At 52.8% G+C, this 22,807-nt stretch overlaps 1 protein-coding gene across 2 annotated transcripts in view; it reads left to right on the plus strand.

Annotated features, from left to right (window-relative positions):
* Window positions 1-1,250: 1,250 nt before the first annotated feature.
* The window catches only part of NDST1 (N-deacetylase and N-sulfotransferase 1), a 41,882-nt gene continuing 20,325 nt past the window's right edge, over window positions 1,251-22,807 (plus strand). The window contains exon 1 of one of the 2 annotated variants that reach the window (XM_062587332.1): window positions 1,251-1,335. The gene's annotated coding sequence lies outside the window, so the exon portion shown is untranslated. Of the gene's footprint in view, window positions 1,336-2,407; window positions 2,491-22,807 lie in introns of those variants that run through there. The other variant, XM_062587333.1, reaches the window with a different exon arrangement.

Genomic DNA, 22,807 nt, shown 5'->3' on the forward strand with positions numbered 1-22,807 from the left:
AAGCTCTCCCAGGGTACCGTGCCAAAGCCAAATTCCAAACAGATCTGCCGCCACACCTCATCCCATGGGCTGAACGCGAACCCCCGCGGGGTCTCCGCGCCTCGCTGGGTAACGCGCCGCAGACCTCGGCTGGGACCGCCCCACCGATGCGGCACCGGCAGCTCCTGTCGTGCCTTGGGACGGGTGTCGGGGATCTCAGAGAAGGTGTTTTATTCCCAGTGTGGCTTTGAAATGCCTCGGCAAGGCATCCGCGGTCACACAGAAGCAGGTCCAAGCCCAAGGCGGGAGCTCAGAGCCTTGGGCGTGGGTGAGGATCTCGCAGCGGTTCCCTCCGCTGTCTGGCCTTGTTCCTCCGTCTCTGAACGAGCTCGTCTCGTCTCAGGTGTCTCCGCTCGGCCCCGGCGGCCGCGCGGCCCTGGGCCCCTCCGGAGCCGGTGCGCTGCCGCGCGTGCTGCTGCCCCGCGAGGGACGAGCGCTGGTGGAGCGCACGCAGGCCTGGGACCTCCGAGCACCTCCGAGCTGCGGGGGCGCTTCGAGACACGCCGCGGCGCCGCGGCTGCGGAGGAGCATGGGAGCGGCCTCAGCCTTAACTGGCTTCCAAAATCCGACACGGAGCGCGCACACGGATGCGCCAGTTGCTGCGGGAGGCGTCAGCCTGACGCTGCAGCGGCAGCCCGCCGCGCTGCCGGCCGGGCCCTTCAGGGCGCCCATCGCTGCCCGCCGGGAGCAGCGGCGAGGGGCCCGCGGGCCCGCTACAAGGACAGGGCCCCGCGTCCCTGGCCCAGGAGCCGCAGGGAGGCCTTTCGGCGGGAGGCGGTCGCGGCACGCGAGATAGCCCCCGCCCCGACACGGCAGAGAACGAAATGCCTCCTTCCCCGCGAGGCGGGGAGAGGTGAGGGGGAAAAGGCTGCGGCGCGGCGGACCCCGATCTGCTGCTCCAGGGCAGCCACGTGCGCCCCACCGAGCTGTGGAGGCCTCGGCTGTGGGGGCGGGAGGTGCGGTGCTGCCCGCCCCGCCGCCGGGGGGCGCGCTCTGCCGGGGGGGGGCGGTGCGGTGCGGTGCGGTGCTGCCCGCCCCGCCGCCGGGGGGCGCGCTCTGCCGGGGGGGGGCGGTGCGGTGCGGTGCGGTGCTGCCCGCCCCGCCGCCGGGGGGCGCGCTCCGCTCGGGGCGGTGGGCGGGGCGCCGCGCGGGCGGGGGCGGTGCCAGGCCGCGGCCGGCGGGGCGGGCCGAGCCGGGCCGGGCCGAGCCGAGCCGAGCCGGGCGGCGGTCTGGCGTTCCGGCGCGGAGGCGAGCCGGCACGGCGCGGCGCGGCGCGGCACGGCGCGGGGCATGCAGGTAGGGGCCGGGCCGGGGCGGCGCGGCGCGGCGCGGCGCGGCGCGGGGCCGGGGCCGGGGCCGGGGCCGGGGCCGGCGCGGGGCCGCGCAGACAAAGGGCGGCGGGGCAGCGCGGCCCGGCAGCCGCCGTGCCCCGGCCCGGCCTTGCCGCCGCCGCTGCTCTTTCCCTCCCTCCTCCGCCCGTGCGCGCCGGGCTGGGGGGCGCCCGCCTCGCCACGGCTGCGGGGGTCGCACGGCCCGGCCCGGCCCGGCCCGCCGAGCAGGCCCCGGCGCGGGGCAGCGCCCGCCGCTCCCGCGCCTCGGCGCGGCCCGGCCGCCACACGCGGGGCCGCCGCGGGCTGCTGCCGCCGCGCCGGCCCTGGAGGGCGCGGGGCCGCCGCGGGGCCGGGCGGCTGATGCCCGGGCAGCGGGGCCGCGGGCTGCAGGCGCCCTGCCGCCGCCGGGACGCGCAGGGCTCCGCGCCGGAGCGTCGCGCCCGCGCCGCCTTCCCGGGCGCCCGCGGGGACCGAGTCGCCCGCGAGCGGACGCGCCGCGGCCCCGCGCCCGGCCCGCAGCGGCATCGCTGTCCTGCCGGGGTGCTCTGCCCAGTCCCGGGCGAAGGCGCCCGCCGCCCTGGCGCGGGGTTTGGGCCGAGAGCTCACCGGAGGTTCTCCCGGGAGGTCCCGGGGTGTCCGGGGTGAGTCAGCTGCCTGCCAGAGGTGCTGATAGCAGCCGGCGGCCCATCGCCGCTGGAAGAGATGTTGGGGAGCTGTGGAGTGAGGAGGCAGCTCCGTGAGCCAGCCTGTGTTCTGGAGGGGGTTTGGGCTTTTTGTTCCGTGTTTTTGCTGCTTCCCAGCTCATGCTGCTTTACGAGGAGTAAGAAGATCATGAATCAAGCGATGCTAAGCGAGGCTTCCTTTCCCAAACCCACCACCCCCAGCAGCACAAAAAGGCCTTCAGCGAATCTTTCTTGGCTTCATCAAGCCTTAAATCCCTCAATATCTTTCCGTTCTTCCTTCCAGTGTGTTGTGCTGGGAGCTCTTTGAAGAGAAGAAAGAAGCAGTAAGTGTTAGGCAGGAATGAATATGAATGAGTCAACTGCGCTGCTCCCTGGACACCAGGCTGTGAATGACTTGCCCTTTGCAATGGGCACTGCTGAAAAGCTCGGAGTAGAAGGTACAAACTGCTTCCGCAAAAGTCAGAGCAATGTGGTTGCAAAGGGCACAGGTTGTGAGGCCTAAAATGCCCCTGCTCTGGAGGAGCATAAATGGCATTAAATAAAAATAATAAAGGATTAAAGGGAATCAGAACAGTACAGCTGGGAACTGGTTTAACGTACCACTCTTCTCACATGGCATGGCATTGCCTTTCTGGCTGGAGTCTCCATAAAGCACCTTATAGTCCCCTCTGGAAGAAATCCTACCATTAAGTCAGCTATGGGTGAATTCCTTGGACTTTAATGTGTATCTGGATGTTTTTTGTTGATTTTGTTGTTTTTGATTTTGGGGGGATTTTTTTTTATACAGGTCTTCTGTTTTTTGGCTGCATCACTGCGCAGTCAGGTTGTGCCCTGCTGATGGGAGGGAGCCAATGATTGCCATGTTGCTCTTGATTCAGAAGCCTTGCTGTCTTGATGATCTTTCAGAGTCTTTTGGAAGACTTTCGTTGATTCAGAGGCCAGTGTTTTGTGTCTGTGGCAGCAGACTCACTTCTGCTGATGCTGCAAGAGCTGAGACTGAGCAACAGGATCCTTTTGCAACCTCTTGGGGGCAAGGGCCTTCCCTTCCCATGTTCATGTCTGGGTGCTGCTGCGCTGTAACGTGGGGAACATATTCCTAGTGTTATCTGTGCTTGGGGGGGCTTAGAAAGCCAGCGCTTTGCAATGCTACCTTGTCACGGAGAGCAGCTCCCGTGACAGCAGCTTCTTCCTTTGTTACTGTAATCTTGAGAGATTTTTTTTTTCCACCAGGGCTAGGCTGGCTCTTTTGAGGCTGAGGCATAAACAGGGAGATAAACAGCACCATGCCTGCTCCTGTCAACTGTGCATGGGGAGCATGGTAGAGGAAGTCGCCTTTTTCCAGATAAAACAACCAAGATGAATTCAATAGGAAATAAGTTCTTCACTTCTGAGTGAACTTGCCATGGGTGGAGAAGAAGGAAATTAAACAATAGAAAAATATGTGCATGGCTTTATATGGCAGAAAAAAACCAAAACAGTTGGTCTCCAGCAGGGTGGTTGAATGTCATCCCTTTACATGTGTAAGCACTCCTCTATGGGAGTGATGGAAAAGGTGACAGTGATGCCATTAGTTCTTGATGCCCGCTCATCTCAGGAGAGCATCAATGTTTGGGTATGGTGGAGCCAAAATCTCGTCGTAGGGTTTTTTGTCCTGATCTCATCCCAAGCCAAGACCTTGATCCTGCATGTCTGCAAACTCCCCTGTTGGCTTGTCTTCTCCTGCTGGTGTTTGCTTTATGATCCCATCTGTAGGCTGCAATCTGGGAATTTCCTGCCATCTCTGCCTGGAGCTGTTGTGTCCTCCTTGAGGCTGCTGACTCCTGGCTATGGAAGGGACCAGTGCATGGCTTTGCTGGCCACTGGTGTCAGGGCTTTGTAGAGTGACTGTGTCCGGAGTAACTGGAAAGCTCAAAAACATAGGGCCTTTCCCATTTCCTGTATCTTTGCAAACCAGTGGGTCTGTTTTGTTTTTGTTTAGGATTTGGTTTTGAATGGGAGTAGAAGACCCATTGCAGTTAAATGTATTTTTTGTTAAAGTTCCCCCCCCCCCGGCCTTTTCTTTCTGCATCGAACTGTCACTACTTTAAAACAGGACCTGTTTTAATGCACCATTGGTGGTAATTTAAACAGAAGAAAAGAGATACCTTACAAGTCAAAACTAGGCTGAAGTGAACAGAAAATATTTTTTCAGTAACATTTCATGATAAAATACTGCATAGCCAAGCATGTCCCTGCTAGAGAGCAGTAAGGTGTAAATAACACTACCCTGCTCCTCTCTGCCTCTGCCTGTGCTGACGCACTCCTGTCAGCTTTCCACCTTTTATAACTGTATTTGATTTTTGGAGGTACCTCTTTGGTTGCAGGCCTGTGCAACCCACTTGGACAGGGGACGGATGGAGGTGGTCCCAGTGAGCTTCCCTTCTCTGGTTTGTATCTTAGGGTGTTTCCAGCCAGGTTTTGGTAAGGGGGAGGAGATGTGATGGGAAGGGGCAGGCAGAAAGCAGCACTTACAGGAGAGTAAAGAGGTTGTATCCAAAGAGGCCACTGACTTTTTTATTAATCTTTGGCCATCTCCTGTGGAGATGGGCAGAGAGGGAGCTCTCCTGGGATTTTGTGCTTCAGCTTTTCTGGTGCAGCCATACAGAAAGGCTGGAGCTGCTTTCCTTGGTGTGGCAAAACTTTCTAGACTCTAAGCTTGGCTCTTCCAGCAGGAAGGACTGTGCAAGTGCAAGGACATCTGGAAAAGTTAAAATGCTCAGTCCAAATTCCAACTCCTCTCCTGAGAACCCAGTGATGAAATGTGCCATTGATTTGGTGAAAGGGGCCCTTAAAGCCTTTTTTCAGCCACATGTGAGCACCTGGCATGGAGAGGCTGGAGTCATTCTTACCTGCTGGGGTGCAGGCATGAGGAAATCATGTGTTTGGAGCTGAGGCCTTCAGGGCTGCTGCATCCATGGAAAACTCCACCAGAGGCCTGGGGGACCATGGGGTTAGCACTAACCACCTTGGCTTCTGCCAGCATCCCTTTGTGCCCCCCCAAAAAGGGGCAAGGCCTAGAGTGTTTCAGCTTGGCTGTCATAGTTGCATGTAGGAGGGTGGCAGCTGGAGGGCTAAACTATGGCAAGATGACGATGGTTTTCTTTCTGTTCTGGCATGTTGAGTGTCTCTAGTCTCCAAAACATTTTGGTTAACCTGTTCCTTGGCAAGTACTGGGATTTGGGGCCTTTTATTTGCTATTTTACTTCTATTCCTCTACTAGACTCCTACATCGGTGCTTCCTGCCAACAAGCCTCTAGTTTCAGCAGAGCATCATAAGGGAAAACAATGTACCACACACCTACCCTTCTACTGCACAAGGCAGACCCAACACTTTCCACTTGTCTAATGTCCCTGTGACAGCTCCAGAAATTGCTTCTCTGGGAAAATTGTATTTTAGCTGCTTCTTTATCATAGGAAACTTGCAACAAGGGAGAGCTGGGAACAAAGGTGCTGGCCAATGATTTGCAATTCTCCAGCAGCTGCTCTTTTAGCTGTTAGTGGTCTAGAGACTTGGACAGGAGAAAAGGTTTTTGTTTAAAATGGTTTTGGGTGCAGAATTTCACCTTCTACATGTAGTTTATTGATATTTACTTTTTTTTTTTTTCTGTTGAGTTAGAGCCTGCTAGAATTATGTTAGGATTCAGATGGAAAGAGAGAAGCAAGATATTAAGGTCCTATATCTTGCAATTGTTTTATGGCCATGGAGAGCTAAGGTTTTCAATCTATCTAGCACATGTTTCTAGCCCTGCTCCTGGAGGGACTTCAGACCCCAGAACTACTCTTGGGTCCTTGGGTAAGGAGATACTTTTGGCTGAGGTGACAGTGTTGCTTTTTGCATTCTTACAGTGTGCAGTCACACATGTGCCAGCAGTTTCGAGCCTGAGACAAGGGGAAGGAGGACCTAGCGTATCTTTTCTGTGAAGTCTGGGTGGAGAGAATGTGTTGATGCTGCTCTCTTGGGGCCCATTTCACAAACCTTGGGGCCTGGAAGCTGTCGTGATGCAGCCTGTGAGTGCCATGCCGCCACTGGGCGGGAACTGTGCAGATGCAGAGCAGCCTGCCGTTCCAAGACCCCTGAAAAGCCTTGGTGAGTCACGCAGCGCAGATGTAGGGAGAGGGCAGCCTGTAGCTTATGATTCATATTTTTTTCCTGCAGAGGCCATTGACTGTAATGGCAGAGCTTGCAGAAGATGAATCAATACTTAGCCGTAAATTCTGCACAGGCCTCTTGGTGTGTGTGAGGGGAGCTGTTCCTCGGTTGTTTTGTCCTCCCCAAAACAGGAATACATTGGAGTGGAGGTAGCTTGTTCGTGCTTTGCCCAGGCACCACTGCCCAAGGAAGGGACTGAGACCCTCAGTGCTATCTCCAGGTGATGTGAGCTCTCCTGGGAGAATTTAGGAAGGTCAAAATATTCTTAAATGTGAGGTAACCCAGGAGGAGCTGCCTTGGTACTTAGTGGGGCATGCCCAGAGTTCAGCCCTGGTGCTGGCCTTGTCTGGTCCAAAGTCTTGGAGATGTAAGTTGCCTTGGCCAGAGACTCTCTCCAAGGACTCTGCCATGTTGTCCGTCTTCTTCTGCTAGGAAACCCAACATGTCTTGGAAATCTCATCAGTAACAAAGTTGGGAGAGGAAGTGTTTTTCATCTCATTTTGCTGGGGCATATTGTGGTTGTTCATGCAGTAAGGGGTGTCTGTTTTCACCCATGGCAGCCTGGCCTTCTCCTCAGGTGCACTGGGTAGAAGTGTCTGACAGACTGTCATCCTTCTTAATTCTCTCAGCAATGTGGAAAGATTTGTGTCTCGCCTGATGGCTCTCCGTATGGTCAAAAAGGATTATAATCCCCATGTAGTACCCCCTCCATCCTCCTAAGTGGGTGTGCCTGCTCTGATTGCTTGCTGCTCTGTTAACTGCCTCTCGGTGGGTCTGCTTTGAGAAAAACAAATTCTTGCTGAATATCTCCCTTCCTTCCTGACCACCATCTGCTTTTTCACAGTCTTATAAGGCCCTGCAGCCTGAGAGCTTGGAGGCTTTGTCAGTGAAGCTGTAGAGATGTGTTGAATAGGTCTGGCTGGTTGTGCAGAGAGAAACTGTGGCCAAGTGCACCTGGTAGCATGGCCAGGAAGGATGTCTCTTTTGGGCCTTCTCCACTGGCATGGCCTTTTTCAAAAGGAGGGTGGGATGGTGAATGGGCTGGAGACTGCTGGGCCTTCATGTTCTCGTTGACTTTGATGGAGGATCCATCCTGTCTCCAAGTGCCAGGATGTAGCCTATGTAGGGTCAGTCATGGGCAAAGACAGTGACCAAACAGGAGGAGGTGTTGCTGACTTGGAAGAAAGGGCCATATTATGTTTCTGGTGCTAGTGGAGTGAGGGCAGCAGGGTTGACAGTGGTACTTCAGGTAGGATAGTGCTTTTGGATCAGATGTGGCCCCAAAGGATGGGGAATGGCTGGGGATAATTAACCATTTTGGATCCCTTTTGTGTCTAGGTGATCTCGCAGGAATGTGGGGAGTTAACGGTATAGCCCTGCTAAGGGAGAGCAACAACAGCAGCGTTGGTTGAAATATGACTGCAAAATGCTGTCGATGCCTAAAATCTAAATGCATGGCTTAGTCCATTTAAATCTTCTCTGGCAGCCTTGATTCATTCCTTGGCTATTCAGGTGCAACGCTAGTCTTGGGGATTTACATCTGAGAGAGGAATCCAGGCTGGGTGGCTGCCCAAGACGGCTGTGCTATGATGCACTGTGCAGACAAGTAGCAGGAAGACCAAGCAGGGTACCTGGCACAGGACGGGGATGCTTTGTCTGGTGGCTCTACAGGGATATTCATGCCCAGCTGTCTTCCTGGCATGGGGGAAGTGTCCCCACATAGAGAGACCAGTAGTGGTGTTTAATGGTTGGTTTCCAGGTCCAACTAGCTGGTGGGATATGAAGCAGCACGTGTTACTCCTAGTTTATTAATTCTTGCGGGCTGAAAGCATGAGCTGGTGTCTGAGTGAATGGGACAGGTCCAGCACCAGGGTGGAGGTGTAGAAGAGACATCAGAGGGTGATTCCTATTGCATTTGTTTTGCTTTGAACTCCTTAAGAGGTGAAGATGGAACTGATGCTCTAACTTGGGATCAGATAACTGATGCAACATACTCCACATGCAAATGCTGTTTAGCTCCTGCAACCTCAAAAACTGTTTTGGAAATCAGAGGTGAGAGGCAGCTCAGATACCAGGACCTTTGATGTTGCACTTCTGGGGGCCAAGCATATACTTTATCAGTAACTTTTTAGTGGGTGAAAGTGAAAAAGATATTACAGGTGTCTTCTGTATTCCACACCAGTCCCTGTTCTCCATTTGTATTTCTCTTGGGTTGGTGAGCATTACCAGGTGAGCCTCTGGTATTTTTTAAGGGTGGAAAAGTTTGTATGGAGAAGTAATATCTTTTATTAGCCTAACTAATACCTTTAGGAAAAAAACAGATGTGCATTTGGGCTTGAGGAATATCCATGTGCCCCAAATGTTCCAGTTTTTCCAACTGTGTCGGTTGATCTAATAAAAGATCTGACCTCTGCCTTGCCTGGCCTGGCCATGACCTTGGAGCGTGCTGGTCCTGAGAGCATCCTGCTGGTATGTTAATGCACTGACTGGCTCTTAAGCTCTTGCCCGCTCAGGAAACCGGTTGCCAGAGCATGCTTGAATTCACTGCAGGTGCTTACCTGAATTAGGACTATTGTCTCCAGACAGTCTGCACAGGCAGTGAGCACCCAGCCCCAAGGTTGCATCAGACTACTGTGCACCCCGGCAGGTCTGTGTCTGCTGACTGCGGGGGAAGCAGAGGTCGACTGCAGCTCAGCGAAGCCCCTGAGCATCAGAGAGGATAGATGTGGTCCTGAGAGAGCATCCTCAGTAGCTCGTGGGAGGAAGGGGTAACTTGTGCAATATTGCATCACTGCAGTGATTTCCAGACACAAACATTTGGGGGAGGGGGGAGAGGAATGGGGGAGTGTTGCTATCCCAGAGTGGTATCAGGTACACTGTGAGTTGTCTTGCACTTATGTTTTATGGATGCTTGTTCAGAAAAATGACATTTTGAGGCCGGATTGATGTTTGGCAGGACAGCCTGTGGTCCCCAGAACAGCTGGTAGTTGTTCTGTAGACTGGCTGAAGCTGGTCTCCTATGGACTTCAAATTCCCAGTAATGGGAAGCTGTCAGGAAAGTGAAGCAGCTGGTACATGCTGTAAGGCTTGTGATGCTCCAGCCTGCCTGGGCAGTACAGGAGCGGAGGGAAGTCTGCCTTGGCCAAAGGGGTATAAAAGTACTGCTGCCCCAGGCAGCGCTCTGTAAGCAAGCATCTAGGAGAAGTCTGCATAGGATGAGCCAAGCCCCCCTTCCTGTTTTGTCCACTGTTTACAGCAGAGCAGGTGCCTCTCCAGGAAAAATCTAGTCAAACAAGTGTTGGAGGTGGCAAAGAGTAGTGTTGGGATGGTTTCAGCCTGTGGATTTTGTCAGGGCAGAAGTCCTCATGCAGTTGGCAGGTGACAGTGCAGACTTTGACTCCTTGCTTCCTCGCAGGAAAATATGTGCATGTGAAACAGACAAGTGGTTTTTTTTTTCTTCCCTCAATCCCCTTTTTTTTTTAAATACTTGAAATTCAGACCCTGCTTATCCAGAAAGGCTCTTGGACACTTGGAGAGCCACAAGAACTGACATGGCACATTTCAAAACAGTGAAATCCAATTTACTGAGGGCATTTTTTTCACCCACACCTTTCCCTCCCCCCATCACCACCCAGCCCACTTAAAATTCATGGAGAGTTTTGTCAGTAAGAACCTGTTTCAATTAACAGACAAAAGAAACTCTCCTAGTTAAGCAGCTCTTTCAATTAAGGTTTGGGAGAATTCCCCAAGGTCTACTTCCTAATAAATGTCCCTCATGAATGAGGGTATTCCTCAGGCTTCAAGGGCAAAAAATCCACATGAGGAAGAGAAACCTACAAAGCAATCTAGCCTTTCCAGGGTGAACAAGGTGGCAGTGGTATACTGTGAATTACAACACAATCTTGGGCTCCTGGGTCTGGATTCTGTTCCCTTTTTGCCATCTTTGGGTATGTTATCTCTTTTTCTTCTGATTCATTTTTCCCTTGGGTAAAAATGATGTTGGGACCAGCCCTCCTCTAGTGCTGTGATACAGGGAAAATTGGGGGATCTGAGAGGAAATGAGGCCAGGTTCAGGCTCATTTTGTGGAGATGTGATTGAAGTGCCAGGTTATTTCTTTGGAAAAGTCGTGGGGGGAGTGAGTGTTGGCTGGCAAGTGGTTATGGGGTTGCGAGCATGAATTAAACTGAATCCTAAGCTCTGAGCCTCATGTTGGCATTGGCCGAGCAATGGGATAGGAAAGTGATTTTTGCCCTCTGGTAGGCCTGGAAATAGAAGGAGTCATGATCCTGTAACACTCAGGACTTTTGGCAAGCTGATGGATGCTTGGTGCAAGGAATCACCATAGCAGTTTTGGATGGAGGGTTGTGTGTAGCAGGCCTCCAGGCTGTGGAGGCTCTTCACTGAGAAGCCAGGAGCTTGACCACAAAGATTCACTGCAGTTGTTCACCTGCATTCAGAGGGCCAAAGTTTACCGTCCTCGGCTGTGCCACTGTGGTGGGAGGGTGGACGGGGAGCTGAGAGCAACACTGAGACTTGGGCGCTTTGCAGGGACGCTTGCGTCTCTGCTCTGCCACATCTTTGCTTGGCCGCACCAGGGCATTGGCTGCTGAGCCTGCATCCTGCGGTTGTCAGCTTGGCAGGGGCCGGGAGCAAAGCAGTGCCCTGGCATTCCCGCAGATCCCACGGCCAAGCGGGAGGCAAAGGGCAGGACGTGCCCCAGAGAGCCTTTGGTGCAGTGGTGGAGGGTGATAGGATGGGAATAATGAGAGTAATCGTTGTCCTAGTTTATGCAGAAGCTTCACTTTCTGTCTGCGGCTGCTTTGCTTCCCCCGTACTGTTCCTTTCATGTGGATGTCGGGAGACGAGAGAGGAAGGTGGCGGGCAGTGCGCGGGATGTGCATTTCCAGATAATCAGGGTGCTGGTAAAATGCCGCTGGGATGGAGTGGGGGATGGCAACCAGGAAACGGCCAAGAGCACTGTACAGCAAGGCTTGGGCACGGGTTGACCCTCTTTGGGAGTTTTCTCTTGTGTCAGCCCTGCCACTGTGAGCAAAGCTACTCTGTAACGGAGACGATGCTTTCCGCTGCTCAGGACTGGTGCTGAATGGAAAAGTGGTTTTGTTTGGGATTTTCAGTGTCCAGGTAGATCCATCTGTACAGCTCTGCAGGCCGGTGTGGACAGGACTAGCTGGGTCTGGGACCATCTCTGGGGCTAGAAATGTGTGCTAGTGCAGGTCCTGGGGAATTGGGCTAAAGCACTGGATCTGCTAGAGCTGGTCTTAAAAGCCTCAGTGCCCTTCAGTCAGCTCTGCCCGCCTGTTCTTGGGGACTGAGCTGGGCCTTGCCCTGCTGCGCTCTCAGCAGCCGGGAGCAAGCCCTGCAGAGCCTCTGCAGCAGGGAGCATAACCAGCCAGCGGTCACGGCCAGCAGCACGCCTGGGACAGCTGCGGGCCCTGCTCCGCTGCGGGACGGGAGTCGAGCGGGGTGCGAGCCTTTATACAGAGCGCTCCTGGTTCCTGTGATACCTTGTGGCGTGGTTGGTTCCCTCCTCTGGGGTGGCGGCCCTGGCACCCTGGAACAGAGCTGCTGGAAGACGGGTGCCTGCCTTCTGGGAAAAGAATGAACATGTTTTAATCATGGACTTCTGAAAACATGACCCAATTCCTATGCGTTGGGGTTGGTTTTCCCCAAAAATGTTTCTGCGTGATTTCTGCAAAATGTTGGTGGAAATCCTCCACAGACTGAAACCTGCCTTCCCCCTTCCTCCATGAGGAAAGAAACATTCAGCTTCTTTATTTCATTACAGTTTCATTTCATTACAGTTTTTGAAGAAAATAAGGAAAATGTTTCCTTTTTTTCTTTTCTGGTGTTATCAGGGTACTTTGGGTGAAGAATGTCTTTTTTTAAAGCTAGATGCTTTGGCCAGAAATAACTCTTTTATGTAAAGAATTTTGACCATTTTTATCAAGCATATCATTCATTTTGATTTCTTTTTGATAGTGGAGGACAGAAGAAGGGCAGGCAGTAGGTAGCTGGAGCCAATGTTTTATTTCCACAAGGCAGTGAGGTATCTAGGGAAAAGTTGGTTCATCAGCAGCAATTCACATACATAGTCCCACTGGTCAGTTCTGAGCAGGCTTTATGTATAAGATCTTGTATTTAAATGGAGTGCTGAGAAAAGGGGAGGGTTTTTTGCTGAAATCCCCTGGGGTGGCACTATTCCAGACCTCAAATAAATCATGGATGTATTTTCCTGATACTCCCTTGCGTTTGCTGCTAGCCAATCCATTCACGATGCAAAGAGGCAGAGTGGTGAGTCTGGACTGGGTTAGGATGGGAACAGGAGTGGAGAGGCCAAATCCCTTTGTCTCCTTGTCCTCCTTGAGCTTAGAGCTACAGTGAGTCCCTTTGAGAGCCTGCTTGGAGGCTTTGGTTGGAGAGTGAGAGGGACTCTGGAATCAGTGAAATGCTTTTAGTTGTGTAAAGGTTACCTGGTGCTTCACAGATGATCTGCCAGTGTCCTCTGGCATGGGAAGTTCCTTGGCATGGGAAGTTGTCACCTGAAGACCCTTTGCATGTACAATTGTCTTCCTCGTACTTGAGAGTTGTCTTGAGTTTTGGGAGTCCTCTCTTCCCTAAGCTCCCTAAGTCCTCTAGGCTTCCCTAAGCCCCTTGACCAAGGTGAATGCATTTGTCCATTTTGTTTTTTTCTTTTGCACCTTTGGGCATGGGCGATGGGAAAAACCATGCCAGCATCCTTGAGGAAAGATGTTCTCATCCTGTGTCCCTGCTAGTAAGCAGTTTGTTTTTATCCCTTACATGTTGTAACTACTGTTTGCTAAGCACTTAAGAAGCCCATGTAATCTATGGCTAAGGCAGTCCTTATCTGGCATTATAAAACTGCTCTGACAGTGAGCAGGCATTCAGGTTGCCTTGGTGAGAGTGCATGGCTGTATGGCTGCGGGGGGCAGAGGCCAGTTTGGCCAAGATTAGCTTTTTTTTTTTTTTTTTTTTTTTCCCATAAAAACCTCATAGGGCTGGAAGCACTGTCTGCTGGAGAGCTTTCTCAGGGCAGCTTTCCCATCGTGAGTATCGCTGCGCAGACGATTGGGCTCTGCCTGAGGAGCCTTCCAGTTTGCAGTCATCTCATCCCCTTCAGGCTGCGGCAGGCTGAGGAAGGGCCTGGGAAAGGTGGGAAGAGTCGACTTGGCTCTTCCGCCTTGCTCGTGTGCTGCTTTCTGGCTGAATTTTTGCAGTCAGCTTGCAGTCGTCAGGGCTGGGAAGAGGCAGAAGGGCTCGGGGCAGGGTCAGTGGGAGGCATGTCTCGTCCTTGGTGTCCCCTCTCTGGGTATGCTGCTGCTTGCAGAGATCAGAGTGTCACTGGGTAGGTTAGGAAGGGATTATTTGGCACACGCAGAGACAACACCATGCTGTGGTCAAAGTGTCTTTGTGTTTAAGGTCTCGGTGCTGCTGGCTGCAAATGGCGTGACTCGAGCTGCGGCTTTGCTCTGTTGCTCTGCAGCCTAAACCACAGCATGACATTTCAGTGCTGCTTTTCTCTACCCATTTGCAAAGGAGGAGGAGAGGCACCACATCGAGCTGTGCTCAGGGTTTCTGAGACTGAGTGCAGTTCACAGGGAAAGGACCATGCAGCCCTCTCAGGAGTGCAGTAACCACAACTCGTTTTGCACCCAAAGGCTACTTTCCTTAGCTTGCCTCTCCTGTGTTTGGAAATCTTCATTTTATATCCTTGCAAGAAGAAGCTAAGCAAGACAGATGTCCATAGTGACTGCCCATCCATCTGTTTCTCTTCGGGCCCGTTCTGAAGGCTTTTGGCACTGCGAACTATCAGTAAATACATGGATTGCCATGAAAATGCCCTGTAATTGCAAAGATCAAAGCTTTTATGCTGAGTTCATCTCCCTGGGCTGTTGAGGCTTCGTCCCCTTCTGCCCAGGGCTTCAGTCACTGCTTGATGAGTTCCTCAGAGATGAGATGCTGCGCTGAAGTATTAAGGGAAGGATTTACCACATGATGCCTTGCATGCTTATTCAGCCTGAAGAACATGGTTTAATACCAGTGCTCAGCAGATGTGTAGCCTGCTGTCTTGAAATCACCTCCCAAACATACACTAAAGGAAATGAATTCTTCTCTGTTTGATTCGTTTTTGCCTTCTTGCAGTGGTAATGCAGATCTGATCCAGCCCTCTCTGGGGAGGCAGGTGGTGAAGATGGGAGGGCTTCACATTGGTACTGTGTTTGCGTCTTGTGATGGCTCTTGCTTGTGGATGCCAGTATTTTCAAGTCTTTGAAGATACTTCCAGTTGCATTTTGGATTGCTACCTTTAAGAGTCAGTTCTTGATAAAAGCAGCAATTCAGAGGTAGATGTTTAAAGAAAACCTTTCATGCTAGTTAGTTTTTCATTTTCAAATCAAGCTTCCCTGTCTTAAGCTCCTGGTTGTCTCTTGAATAATGTGGTGGCATTAATCTTCTCTCCGAGGGCACGCTTAGTTCAGTGGTTTTCAGCTGTTTTAAAACTGCAGTCTTCTAAACAATTCCAACAAAGTGAAAGGGATTCCCTGTAGAGGGAATTTAAACCTATTAATAATAACTCAGTTAGCTTTTGTGCATCTTCTACAGGTAGTCCACGATTCCCAAGAGTTGCAGAGAACTGCTTAGAGACTGCTGTTTGGGACCAGTGTTGGTATGCTGGTAATGGTGTGTGCGAGATGGAGGAGGGAGGGGCACAACAGGCACTGCCAGCCCAGTGCTGTGGTCCCACTGGGGATGGAGGTCGCAGGTTGGCCAAGTTTAGCTGCTGTGTCTTACCTGAAAATTCAGATGCGTTGGCAAATGCAGGCAAATCAAGCTGTTTAGTTGGGGTCTGGGTAAGATCTGTCATTAGCCTTTTGTCATTGAATTTGAAATGGGTGCATTCACGCATGAGAACCCGTCTGAGTTAACTTGTAGGGGTTTTGAGCTGAGCTCTAGGAAGTGTGGGGTTGATCACGCTGAGCCTGTGGCTTCCTCTTCCATGGCCATCGCCTTGAGGGAGGTTGTGATCCTGGTTATGCAAAGAGAGGTGTTTGAGCAAGCAGAAGTGTTCACGAATCGCTGAGCTAAGCAATGCAATTTAACATCGTGCCTCTAAATCCTACTCCATCCAGGCTTAACCCTGAGGGCTTGCTTACGTGGGGAGATTGACTTGTGGAGATGTGGGGTGATTATCTAGCAGTGGCGGTGCGGCTGGACGCCCCCGGTGGACACAGTGTTGCGGGATGAGTGTCAGGACATGGCGTAGCCGTCCTTCTGCAGAGCCTGGCTCACGTCCCCATCTCAAACCCTCTCCGTCATGGAGAGATTGAGCCCTGCAGATGTACACTGTTAAAGTGCTGCTTAACTTCATCACCTCTGTGACCGTCTCTGACCCTGTCTGCTGGTCTCCGAGTGTCTTGGAAGGATGTGTAAAGGCCAGGGCGTCACATTTCTGTGCTTGGTCCACAGTGACCAAAGAAGCAGAATCATCTCTACTCACAGCTCCCTCTTCTCCCCATTACACTGCTGCTACTTGACAAGTTTCAGCTTTTGTCATTCTGTCTTTCCCCTGTCCTCTCTGCCAGTTGAGACAGACTTCCCTAATCTCTTCTAGACCTCACAGCTGATAGGGCAAAGAATAGGACGTGTGTGGAATAGCACGGAAACTGAGTCAGGACTCTTCCCTTATCTGAATAACTGCCAGCAAAATGCTGTGATGCCAAAGGCAACTGGGCCTGCAGCTCTGGGGAGGCCACAAGGGGCTTCTGTCTGGGATGCCTGGTAGCAGGGACCTTGCTTTTAGGGGAGAAGTAAGAGTGGGATGCTGTTACTTTCCTCCTCCTGTGTTTGGAGCTAGCGGAATGGGACTGTCACCGTGAAGATGGGAGATGACATGGGGTGTGAGGGGTGACGGTGCCCAAGGGTGCCTCTTCTGAAGGAGGCAGGCGTGTGCAGTGACATGAGAGGAGCTGGTCCCGGTGTGTGGGACAGGGCTCTGGGGCAAACACATCTCTCTGAACTGATTGTCAATGTCTGTTTTATTGGCATCGTGTGGGGTGGGGGCGCAGGGCCTTGCTTGTGCTGTGGGGAGCAGGTCTCGGGGTCTGCCCAGCGGGAAGGTCGACACTGGCTCCCTCCCTCAGCCCTTTTAAAAGCTGTGCAAGGAAGACCTGGGAGTGATTTCAACATCCAACTCCTCTTGGCCACGTAATGCCCCTTTTTCTGAACTCTTATCCTATCCCTGGGCTGTGGTGTCCGGACAGTTCCTTCCTTTGGCAGGAGGCGTTGCAAAGCACGGCTTCCACCTGCGGCTAGGCCTGTTGTGGCCCTGGTAAAGCATACGGTGCCTGGGTTGTCTGCTGAGTTTGATCAGCCCTCTGGATTCATTTGCACTACCTTGTTTGTATTTAATCCTCTCATTACACCCTAAAAGAATCCCTTTGGAGGTTAAAAGGAAAGCACTGCAGGGTGGTAACAGAGATACTTCATCCCCTCTCCATCCCCTCTGGTGCCTCCCTGGCCCTTCCAGCTGGGAGAGACCAGCAGCTCTCCAAGCCTGCTGGGGCAGCCAGCCTGCTTTGGGGGAGTTACTCCCTCCCCTAGTCCTTTTCTAATAGTGTTTCTCCTCTTTTTGTTCTGAGAGAGAAGAATAAACAAATCCCAAGTGGCCAATTAATGCAGGCAATGTTTCACCTCCCTACCCCAGAGCTGCTGGTGCTGCAGGTACCCTACTGGCTGGAGCAGAAAGGCATGGAAGCAGGAGCATGTGTTGGTACAAGGAGGCAGACAGCTTGGAGAGTTTGGTTTGGGGAGAGCCCAGGGAGCTGGGTGGATGGTGAGTGACGATGCAGTGTTTCTCCTGCCATAGTACCGCAGTTCCCTGGGGAGTGTTCAGAGCTGGGAGAGGATGGCTGCAGGGCTGTGAGGATGGCTGTGTTTGTGCAGCACTGGGGAAGCAGGGGTGACGTTGGGCAGTCATCACTGGAGGCCCAACATGCGTTTGAATGGGCCGTTCGAAAGTCAGGCGCGTGCTGAGCGAACTTATTAAAATTCACCTGCTTGCCTGGTTGTCAAGGCCATGCAGCAGCATTTCTGCCTGCTGCACGGATCCTTCCTTGATGTCCCAGACTCTGCTCAGATGCTGCTCCTGCCTTAAACTCAGTGCAGGTTCCTCTGGCTGGCCCGTGCCTGCCTCTGCCTCGCTGCGTTGAGTGGCAGTGCAGTAATGCCAGGGAGCTGGCAAGGAGCAGGCGCTCAGCCTCGCTGCCCCGGCCTCCAGGCAGTGCTGCCGCTGAGCTCCGGGGCTGCAGCGTGTCTCTGTTCTCTCTTCCTGCCTTCCCCAGGCCAGTGACCTTCGCAGGGCTCTGCTGACTGGTAAGTCCGAGTAGCTGAAAACCACAGGCTCCAGAACGCAAGGACAGTGGATTTTGGAAAAGTCTTTAACTGTTTTCCTCTTCCCCTCCAACTATGTTGGATTTTAATTGCAGACAGTAAAACGGTAGTGAGGTGGCATGGAGCTCGCAGCAAGACTGGCTGAAATTGGGTACTTGAGACATTTGTGGATTAAATTTGCCTCTCTGCGTCTTTGCAGTAATGCCCTTCTTGCAATCAAAGCTCTTGCCTCTGCAGGTTTATTCTTGCTAGCACAGGGCTGGTGAGGCCGGGGCAGGGTGGCTGTGCCCCAGCTTCCCTTTTGTGGCACAGATTGAGCTGTGGGGAGTTAGCGTGCGGTTCCCCTTTGGTTTTTTAACTGGCTGCCCTGCCTGTGCCACAGAGATGCTGCTGTCAGCACTGCTGGATAAATGCCTGCAACCCTGCAAGACTTGCGGTGCGGTCAGGCTCTTCGTGCCTGCCAGTCTGCCTGGGCCAGCCGAGCCCTGCCAGAAATGGTTTCTGGCAGGTTTGGATCTAAGTGGAGTCGGGGCTGGCTCCAGGTCTTCGATTTTGAACTGATACGTGCCAAGGTCCTCTTGGGGTTTTTGCATAGGGGATATTGTTACAGGGTGTGTAAGAGCTCTTGGAAAGATGAAGTCAATCTGTATCCCTGCAGAGATACAGGGGAGGGTGAAGGTGTCCTCACTGCGCTCCCAGGGCTGTGGCTTCGCTGGCCTCGCAGTGCCAAGTTGTGCTCCCTGCAGGCTCTGTCCACCCAGGGAGCGAGGGCTCAGCTGGCTCTGGTGGAGTGCTGCTAGCACGGCTTGGGTTGACAGTCTCCAGTCTCCTGTAGCATTTGCACTGCTTTCTTTGCTCCCCAAGGTCTTCCCTGCAGAGCTGCAGCTGCTCCAAGGCTGATGTGTCTCTGCAGGGATGCTGTGCATGGAGCCGGGCAGGAAGGGAGCTGCTGGTACTCGGAGGTGAGCATGATGGTCCCTTTTGCCCCTTGCACCCCCAGTGCAGCAAGTCACCCTGTCCTGGGCCTCCCTTGCGCGCAGCCCTCTGGGAAGCAGACTCGCTCTGCCATGAGGGGCGGCTGGAGGGATGGAGGGAGCGAGGTTTGCATGGCTGGGTTTCCCCCTGACAGCCGGCGGGCTGGCAGGCAGGGCGGCATGGCCACGTGGGGCAGGGCTTGCCGGGGAAGCTGCTCTGATACTAATTCTGTTTGTCAGGGCTCCCAGATTAAGAGTGCTCACACTAAGTCTAGTGATGGAGCGCCGTACGGCTGGAAACCGAGTCAGGGCAGCATGCAGTGCACTTCCTCGTGGAAACTTCTTTTTTTTTTGTTCCACTCCTCCTGCACCTGCACCCTTTCTTTTTCATAAGCCACCTTTTTCGTACTTTACTTTGTAATCGCCCCAGGGGAAAAAAAAATCAACTGCATTTCAAAAGCTTTGCTTGCACTGTCTTTGAGACTGGAAAGGCAAGAGATTTTCCTGCACTCAGATCTGTATGGTGAACGGAGGTGGGTTTGTCAGACCGGCAGGTTCAGCTGCAGGCGTGAGCTCAGTAGCATGACAAGGCTGGCAGGCTGCAGGGCAAAGCAGGATCTTCTCTGAGCTTGGAGGGATTTTTCTGAGAGAAGGTGGGATAGATGTTTTCTCAGAAATCAAGGGAAAATGGCTCTTTTAGGGGCTCTTTCTCCTGTGGTCTTTTAAATGCAGCTCTGGTTGATGCTGCTGGTCTGTATTACAGTGCCTTGCAGACATCCCCAGCTGTTTGTAAAATAAGGTGTTTCTGGGGGCTTGATGTCCGGATGTAGCGCTGGGACTGCAATTTCCAGCAGGTGTCTTTTAAATAACCACTCTGGTTTTAAAAGCCACCTGAGCAGCTTCTAAAAATCAGGTTAAAGGAAGTTTGACTCCTGCTGTCACCTTGCCAGGTCCTATGTTTTTTTTTTCCTTCCATTTTATCATCATTTCCCTTTTTGATTTAGAAATAACAGAAAAATTGTGGGTCTTAGAACTTGTTCTGTTCAGTGCTCTTGGGTCTAAGCCTATACTTGCATTGGGAACTGACTGTCCTGCACTCTCAGATGCATAACCGAGACTGTTCTCAGCTTTGGATCCTCATGATCTTTTATGTATTTCAGGTGGTTATAAGAAACAGCAGAAATAAATCCTGGCCGCAAAGGTGTGTGTTTGTTTTTTTGTTTTGGTTTGTTTAAAAATGTTCTCCCTTTACATTTTATGGTGTGTCCTGCGCTTGTTCACCGGTGGCAAAGCACTCGCCACCCCCAGGGCTTTGGTGTACCTTCCTTCTCACAGGTGTAGCTATCAGCTATCGGACCACTGCTCGTGGGTTGGGGGGCTTGTCTGGAAGTGGTGCAGGCTGGCTAGAAGCGATCTGGTTGCCCTGGCTTGCACCCGATGACCGTAGGAAGGGTCCAGCGAGTGGCTTTATTGATCCAAAGGGATTGTGTGTGCGCTGATGCTGTCTCTTGCCCTCCTTCCTGGGTTGTAATGGATGCCACCTGCCTGCAGCCCATCAGGGAGGTGGAAACGGGCTCCCTTGCTCTCCAGGGCCTGCTCGTGCACGGAAAACCCTGAGCGGCAGCATCCCCACCCCACAGCATCGTCCTGGAATCCTCGTTGTTCTGCCTGTGTTGCAGCTCCTGTTCCTGCCGCCAGCAGAGAAGTGAAGCTGCGTTTTGCCCTTGCAGCGAACCAGTAGAGCAGGATTCCTGGATGTTTTGAGCCTCCACAGCTGGTTTCTGGGGCTGGAGCAGGCCTGCGCTGGGGTGGGACGCCCGTCTCCCTCGGGTCCCGGCTGTACACCTGGCTGCTCCGAGGGTCCTGCAGGCACCTTGCTGCTGTGCTGGCATGCTGCCCGGGAAAGAGTTGCGTTAACGCTTTAACTATGTGGCAGCTTCCCTCCCTGGGGGCAGAGGAGGATTGAAATTGAGAAAAAATTAAAGAGTGAAGCCTCACTAGCTATTTTTAGCACTGGTGGAAAGTTTTTGGGGTGAGAAGAGTGGCACATCAACCTGACAGTTATCTTATGGGCAAAGGGGTGAGTGAAAAACCAGTCGACAAGCTGCTCTGTGCCTGGCGCACATCACTTAGACCTGCCAAAGGCTGGCCATGTACGTAGTGGTGGGAGAAAGGGAGGTGCGGGCTGTGCGTATGAGAGGCATTCGGAGTCCTGTGTTTGCCCGGAGATGCTCTCTCTGGGGATTGGATTTGGGAAGGATTGGGGTTGGCTTGATGAAGTGTGCAGGAGATTGCAGCCTGAGCAGGCGCAGAGCGGAGCGAGCCAATCTGCACTGGCAGTGAGCAAGGCTGTGCTGAGGAAGGAGTCAGCACGTGGCACGCATGGACACGAAGAGGCCCACTGAAAGACAACATCTGCCCAGAAGAGAGAGAGATGGAGGGTTGGGGCAGGACAGAGGGTGAGAAGGAACATCTGTGACTCGGTAAGCCCATGCTGCTGCTTATTGCACTGCTTTGTGGTGCCGCTGGCACCTGGGTCAGAGCACCTGGCTGCTCTTGGGTTTTGTGCAAGAGACCCCAGGGATGGTTTCCAGAAGGAGATGCAGTGACTCCAATGCAGGAAAGCTCTTGCTTGCCGGTTTGATTTTTTGGGCACCTTCTTGCTGCAGTCTCTGCCTGTACTGGGGCTCGCTTGGGTTGACCCTGATACGGGGGCTGGGAGCTTCCCAGGCCGTGTCCACAGGAACCAGTGGCGCAAGCTGGACCGCGTTTGAGGTTGTGCCTGCTCCTTTCCTGGCCATGCCCTTGGGCAAGAAACCAATCACCCAAACTACTCTGGCTGGAGTTACTTGTGCCGTGCTGGCTGGACCTTTGTGGACGGACACTTAGAAACCTCAGGGCTTTTGTAGGTCATCTTGCATGAGGGCCATCAAGTAGCCAACTCGTGTGTGTAGCAAAGAGGTGGAAAATTCCAACTAGGAATTAAACCTTTATTTTAACAAACCAAGGCCTGATTATTATGTACTGCACAGAACCATAATTATAAGTTCTTAAAACAAGATGGATAACAAAGCCACTTGGAAACAGAAGGTGATACAACTGTAGGGCCCCGTTCCTTCCATGTCTACGTCTGTCGTGTGTCTCTGCTGCAGGTGGTTTGAAGATAGATGTGTAATCTTGCCTGTCAGCAGCCATCTCCATTCCTGACTTTCCATGCACTGACGTTAAATCTGCTGGCTGTCACTTCCCCGCCTGTAACTATGGGAACTCGGATGTCAGTGCCGAGGGCTTGTGACTGCCGTGCAGGAAGGAGGGTGGGTCTGCAAGCATTACCGTCTTAACTGATGAAAGAAGTTGAGGAGGAATGGGATGGCATATCCAGGATGTGATGCTTCGTGAAGTGTTCTTGGCTCTTCCTTTCCTTAGGGACAGATAATCACGAAGAGAGCCTCTCTGTGCGCACACAGCTATAAAAGCGAAGTCCCCATGTGCTTCTTATTTAAGGGCATTTAATGGTTAAAAAAAGGTCTGGTGAATACTGTGGAGATTTTAAGTGTGTTATTAGTGCATGTTTCTGCAGAGGAATTTGCTGAGAGCTGTTGCTTCCCCTCTCCATGATGCAAGTGCCAGCAGGGATGGATAGGAGGGTTTGCAGTGAGCTGGCAGGAAGGTTGCCTGAGGTTGTGTCCAGCCTCTCCTTCTTTGAAGGAAGCAAGGAAGCTGCTAGGCTGTTTGTTATCAAGAAGAGGGTCACTGGGGCCTGCCTGGCACATGTCCTTGTGGGAAATACTTGGCAGCCGTTTTTCGTGGGGCAATTGCAGCCAACTGTGCATTGGAGAAGCAATTCTCCCACTCGCTTCCCTTTGCCAATTTGCCTCATCCCCACCTGGGGACAGAGTCATCATTTGTGAGGAGCTTTGGTTTAGAGGAGTGGTTTGGGAGGCACTGCAGAGCAGAAAGGGATTCCCTGGCATTAAATGAAGTGCAACAAGCTCTGCAGGGCCTACAACAGAGGCACAAGGGGAGAAACGTAACCTCGGGCAGCTCTTATTGCTGGTCTTTTCTCTGAACCTTTCAGTTCAGGGCAGCTCTGGTTCCCGTGAGATGTGATATACTTGGCAGCTGGGGCTTGGGCAGCTGAGGGTATCACCTGTCTGCTCACT

The sequence above is a fragment of the Rhea pennata genome, chromosome 14, assembly GCF_028389875.1.
Source record: "Rhea pennata isolate bPtePen1 chromosome 14, bPtePen1.pri, whole genome shotgun sequence".
NCBI lineage: Eukaryota > Metazoa > Chordata > Aves > Rheiformes > Rheidae > Rhea > Rhea pennata.